The 6,909-nt window shown below is 37.5% G+C and overlaps 1 pseudogene; it reads right to left on the reverse strand.

The window, feature by feature from the left end:
- Positions 1-6,760: 6,760 nt before the first annotated feature.
- The window catches only part of LOC101580804, a 12,364-nt pseudogene continuing 12,215 nt past the window's right edge, over positions 6,761-6,909 (reverse strand).

Genomic DNA, 6,909 nt, shown 5'->3' on the forward strand with positions numbered 1-6,909 from the left:
TCATGTGTGCAATTTCCAAATTCTTGTTTGTATGTCTTTGTCTCCTGGATTTGTTCTGGGTGGACTGGGTGGTAGAGATTGCCTTTTGCTCCTGCATTTTGGCATTTTTGAAGCTCCCAATACTCACCCAGACTTAGCAGTTGTGTGAGAGCACTGAAGAGTGTCAATAAGGCTTTAACTACAGGAGGGAGAAAGGTAGGCCTCACAAAGCCTGTCGCTACTAGTGGACGTGACTAGCTGATACTCAGTGTAGGTTGTGGTTTTGGGCTAAATTCACCAGGATCACATGGGCCACCTAGAATTCTCCTAAATTTTTATAATGTTAGACCAGTGTCAGCAGAAGTTCCACTTCTGTGCACTAGGGGTCCAGAGATGTAGCTCACTAGAGTCCAATGGGCTGCCCAGTGTCCTCCTAAGTTCTTAAATGGATGGACCAAGCACCAGGAAAGCTCCAAACCTCTGTGCACTGGACCCAGAGATTGTAGCACTCATGAGTCCCAAAGGTCACTTAGTCTATTGTAATAACAAAAATGAAACATTGGGAGGCTGGAGTGATATGAGCTTCCACATTATACAAGGTTTCAGGGAAGGTTTATTTGAAGAGAGAACACTGTGAGAACACAGGAGTGAGTAAATCATGTGAAATCTGGATGGAAAGTGTTCCTGAAGGAAATATATCTGTGAAGAGCCTGACATAGGTCTGGGCATAGTGACACATGATTGCAATCCCAACACTCAGTAGATTAACACAGGCAGATCATAAGTTCTAAACCATGCTGGGCTACATAGTCAAACTTTGATTCAAAAAATTAAGTTCAATAAAGTAAAATGAAATAAAGTAAAACAACAAAGAAAGAGCATATGAACATGGTACAGTAGCACATGCATGTTATCCCAGAACTCTGGATGCTAAGACAAAATAACTGCATGTTTGAGTGCAGTCCAGACCATTCTTTGCATGGGTAACTGGCAAATATATCTGGATGGTCAAAATTTCCAGTGCTTAAACTTATGCTGACATTCATGAGGGCTGGTATCTTCCAGTGATTCCAGAAAAGCTGTTAAAACATATACTACTTCTCTGAACATGAAGAGCTTCATTGAATCTGGACAGCACCCATATCAATTATGATTTTTCCACTTACCCTGCAAGATTACAACCACAAAGCAGGAAGCTAGAAATGGGTTGGGGGCTATGTACCAAGCACTGTCATTACATTTGTGACCCAACCAGGTTTTCTGAGCCTGTGTCAGACGTTGGAACTAGCAGTTGGTTCAAAGAAAGGCTTGTATGACTAACATCCTCAGTAAGAAAGTCCTTACCTTAAGAAGACTGATTTTGGAAGTCTTAATTAAATTTGGTTCTGGAGCTTGGAACTTTCTCGGTGTCCTAGGTAGGTGAATGTGCTTGTCAGTAGAATGATGTGGTCTGCCTTGTTGCTTCAAACAGGGTCTACTGCATTGCAAAAGCGAGACCACAAATGGGCATTGGAGGGCAAAGTTTCAAAGGACACATGAAAGGTAATGTGGATTTCAGAATTTGACATTATATTATGCAGTAACTTGTAATAACTAGTGGATTTATCAAGGGATTGCTTCATAATAATTACTTTTGGGGTAGGGCTCTGAGCCAACCCCAGTACTTGCAGGTTGAAAACTTTTTAAATATTTTTTAGGAAGAATGTGGTAGGATTGAACCCAGGACCTCAGGCAGTTTAGGCAGTCACTCTCTCACTGATCCCAATTTCAAATCTTACTTTTTACCATTTTTATTAGAAAGGAATAAAATGCTATGGTTGACATTTTTGCCTGAATTAGTTTTGAATTTAATATTAACATAAACAATACATGAGCCAGGGAGATAACTTGGTGTTCTAAGAACCTGCCTGGCAAGCTCAAGGACTGAGGTTTGATCCCTGGTATCGTGTGTTATGCTGGCCCCTCACTGAGCCAGCCACCAAAATAGGTCATGGTGGCACACACCTGTAATCCCAGTGCTAAGGAGGCTGAGACAGGAGGATCACCATGAGTTTGAGCTGCATAGAAAAGCCCTGTATCAAATAAATAAATAAAATATTAAAAAAATCAACTCATTCCTACTCTGTAAAGTCTTTGGATATTGTCATTTGTTGGAGCATCTTGAACTTCCTTCCAACTTGATGTGACCTTCAAATTGATGAGTTTGTTCTCACATTGATATCAATGATAAATCTGTAGCCTTAAAATGTAAGGCATCAATCCCTATTCATGGAAAGAACTTTTTTTAACTACTTGTGTTACTTTGGGTAACCCTTTTAGGTTTGTTGATACCTTAGCTATAAAAATATGAAAGTTGTATGAAGGTACAATAGGGCATATAAAATTCAAGAATAGTCTATATTTGAATATCATTATATAGTTCATCCCCACTAGAAGATCTTTTTCTCTGTACTTGTTCAAGTATCATTTATGATTCAGGGTCACCTCCAAAGAACTTTTAAAAAAATCCTCTAATCCACCAAAATTTTTTCCTTTTCATATCAGAGTCAGACAACTGGCCTGTTAGTCTTTTTGACATGTGAGAATTTGGGATTACCTTGTCTTCCTAAAGTTAATGTGCTATGTCCACTCACAGGGAGTGGGTACTTGATCAGAAATGGAGGTCAAAGAGGAAGTCCATGCAGAACCACATGCCTACATTGTGTTCTATGCTCTCCATGTCCTCTTTAATTAAATTTTGAGGCCCAAAGTGTGCCCATTCACTCAAGACACTGTATGTGGCCTCACTGGGTGATGACACAGTAGGAGTCCTTATTCCCTTGGCATTGAAACCACACAAATGTAGGAATTCTTTTGATAGTTCTCTATGAGACTCCAGTTTATTTGATGGCCTGGAAGAGAATGTCTGACTAAGTTTTCTAACTTGTCACTTACATCCAGAGAGATTACTACATCCAGGAAGCTGGCTTTCTTGAGAGGCCTTGGTACAAACACAACCTCCTGGGCCATCACATAGTCCTTTGCACCAAGAGACTTGCTCTGGTTCTGAAGTTGACAGTATGCATAGTCTCTGGTGAAAAAAGAAATATTTTTTTTTCTGGACAAGTGTTTAACAGTCTAGCCTGCCTTTGTGCAGGATGATGCTTCCATCAGATCTGGTTGCAGAGGAGCATTTGTATAATCTCAGTTACTCAGGAGGTTGATTCACAGGATCATTCATATTAGTTTTTCACATTAAACTGTTCTAATATACTGAAATTTCACTAAATGATGCTCTTCTTGATTAGACACTCAGAAAAAGGCAAGTGTGGTTTCATTGTCAGAGCACCTTGAGAAGGAGCTTTCAAAGACCTCTCATAAACCTCACCATAAGACTGAAAACTTTACCTTGGTGTTGTGCAGATACAAACTCTCCATCAGTTACATGCCAAAATGAGCTGTAAAAATTAATGAGAATGGTGTCATAAATTTGTGACAGGAAAGTTTGTAGAAAAATAAACTCCTAATAGACTACAGATTTGAGGATAATGTCCAAGAAATCTCACAGGTGTGAAAAGAGCCTTTGAGCCTAGTCTTTCCACAGAAAGCTCTTAGGGGTCCTGATTTCTATTATTTTCAGGTTCTTTTCCTCTATGGGAATTGGGAACAAATTTTCTAGTCTACTCCTATGTTTACCCAACAGAATCTCAGAGCTTCTACTGTAAACATTCTTTTCTAGGAGGTATATAGAAGTGACAGAATTAGTGTTTGGAATGTCAAGTAGATAATAGGGCTTCAGCCCATAATGAGTGTGAGAGAAGGAGTTGATGGCAGCATAGTGTATTAGTATCATTTTTTGCTTTCATTCTGCTGGCAGTATCATCCATACATCATTCTCCAGGTGATTACTACCATTGCCATAAAACATGGTAGGATGAGATGGGGAGATATATTGCCTGGTTGGTAGCTACCATATCTTTTGGGATGCTTCCACCATGGTTCCAGCAAAGGCTGAATCAGAGAAATTATCTTCCAAGCAAATGCCCAAGAAACATCAATCTGTGTAGGAATCTGATGAAACCTAACTCGCTCTATTCCAAAAACTTCCATTTGAACCATGGTGACAGGGAGCTGTAGTACCTCCCTGGCTGGGTCATTCTTCTTATGGAATGAATATTGAACATTTTAAGAGAGGTAATGAATCTTGTGCAGTGACATTCCCTGCCCATCACTGAAGATAGAACCTGAGCCTTTTGCCTAAACCTTCCTTAGCCAGAAATGCTTTGGCATGTGAACTCCATGTGGGAAAGGAGTTCCAGAGATTGAGTTTGAAATGAGAAGCTGCCTTGACATTCCAGGTCTGATGCTGGCCTAAGAAGAGTCCTAAAATTTCATATTTGATAGCAGCCTTTTTTATTGGTTACAAAACCTAAGCCCATATACAAAATTAGGAACATGTTTAGATGCCTCTTTTGAAAGAAGGTTTTAGTCTTTTTCAAACGAGTTTAAAAAATAAAAACGATGCAATTTTTAAACACTGTTTTGAAAACTTAAAAGTATAGCAATATACTTAGTAACATTTATGTACAAAATGGTGCAATTCCAATTAAAAACTGGTAAGGTCACAACAAATTTAATCAAGCAAATGCATATGTATGTCTGAACTACTTGATGCTAATGTTCACTTAAATGTTAGTTTGCACTTAAAACACAAGAGAAAATAGGAATCATCACAGTTGAGGCCCAGTTTTAATCTGGACATGTGCAAAATTTAAAAGGTAACTGTCAGTTAAATATGGAGAGTCTGGGAGAAATTAAACTGAAAAGGGGACGATTTTTAAATGTCAAGAAGATATATGAACTTTAAGGGTTTCACCAAAGTTTTTGACCTTAATTTGCTTTGTTATTCTTAGTTTTAGTGAATACCACTCAGTTGCAAAAGTATAGACAGTAGTGCCTGAACAGGATGCAGTTACCACATGAAACTTTAACACAAAATTTAGATAAAGGAAAAAAAGGCACAATGAAGTTCAACTCAATTTTATGTGCACAAAATTTGAAAGATTTGAGCCACCTTAAAGAGAAATTGATTCTAAAATTTATAAAATCTATAAATAATCAGAGGCCAAACCACTACATTAAAACAGATTCTCTAGCATGTAAAAATCTTGCAGTTTAACCACACACTTGTATTCACTTTAGATATGACAAAACTCACTGTTTAAAGTGGCTCCACCTTGGCAGATACATATTTTGTAAATGATGCACACCTGCTATGTGTTGTTTATCAATGAAAACACCCCAGCTGATTTGTAAAGTTTTGATGGAATCTGTCTCATCTGCATCAGAATAAATACACCCCCATCATATAACTAAATTAGTTTAGATTTTCTGTCCTTTCACATCAACACATTGGGAAATTATACCCAGTAATCAAGAGCAGCAAAACTTCTGCAATAGCATAAATCATTTAGTTCAAAAGTTTTAAATTCACATTTGTTTATTAATAACTGTGTCAGACGTTTTGCCAAAAGCATTGACTTTCATAGTAATGCCAGATTTGGCATAATTAGAATTACAAATTACCACAGTTTATTCCTCTACACAGATCCCTGTTTCAAGTTTTTAATAGGTGCCAATGCTTTCAGAGTAGGATCTGAAGTAACTTTCCCAATACTCAATGAAGTCTTATAATATTAATTGCTGGTTTGTTGCCAACCACATTATCAAAAGCACTGGTTACTAGTAAAATGTATTAAGACTAAATTACAGTAAACATGAAAGTTCCACAGTTTAAACCCAATATAAATCAACCATATCCAATTATCAAATTAAAATAAAAAATATGAAGTCCTGAAAGCTAAAAGTGACACTTTTTTTCTTTTAACATTACTAATGAGTATTTTAGATCTTTGCAGTTGTTTGCTTTAAAAATTTTTTTTTGACCTTCTGTTTTTGTATTTCCTTTGTAGTCAGGGACTCTTGCTTTCAACTGAAACAGAAGTTCAAGTCTATAATAGGTTGCAGTTCAGGTAAAATATCATGCACAGCATTTGATTACTTCAAAACAGCAGGCACACACAGGCTAAAGTGAGTGGTCACATGGGCTTGCTATTCTTAAAAATTAGGTATAACAGCAAAAGCATTGCATCAGTACCTAAAGTTCTTCCTCCAACCCTGGCTTCTGAGGCAGATAATAACCACATAAACTACAGGTATATGAAGTTTTTGTCTTTTTTTTTAAACCTTATCTGTTTAATCAACAACCAAGTTACTGTTTTTAAGTTACTTGTTTTTTTCTGTTATGTCAATGAAAATCATTTGGCTTGTATTTTAAAACCTAGTCTTCCAAGTAAAGAATGTGAAAATATGTTTGTAGAAGACAATGATGGAGGCTCAGATTATACTGCACCTCGTCAGTCTTCTAATGTGAAGATGCATCATACCAAAGTGTCTTGATCTGCAATGCACCATTTTCCAAAGGAGTATCAGTGGGCAGCTGACATGCCACCGTTATGCTGCAGTTGTCAGCATGTGGCACCAGCGGACAGAAAACAGGGTAGTTGAGATTGTTAAGGAGAATTCTAGAACAGTTTAGGAAACCATACATATGCACTTACAGTCCACGTGAGAGTGACTTTTGGCAACTGCAAAGTGACTGAGATATGGCTTGCTTAGAAGCATCAAAACGAAGAGGCATGTATGTTTTAGAGCCTTTTGTTGCTGCTGTTTTCCTTTTATTTGGGAGCCACCTGATGGTGCTTCATGTTGAATGTGAGGAAGATGCTACACTCAATGAACCTTAAAAATTAAATTCTTTTGTTTGAAGGTTGGCTGTTGGATCAAAATTGTAAGTACCTCCTTGTGTTGCTTCAGGAATGAGGCTAAGATCTTCATCAATATCTTCACCAGAGAAATTGATCTATGATTTCAAATGCTAATTTATATATA

Source organism: Octodon degus, unplaced genomic scaffold, assembly GCF_000260255.1.
Source record: "Octodon degus isolate 3935 unplaced genomic scaffold, OctDeg1.0 scaffold00011, whole genome shotgun sequence".
In the NCBI taxonomy this organism is placed as follows: domain Eukaryota; kingdom Metazoa; phylum Chordata; class Mammalia; order Rodentia; family Octodontidae; genus Octodon; species Octodon degus.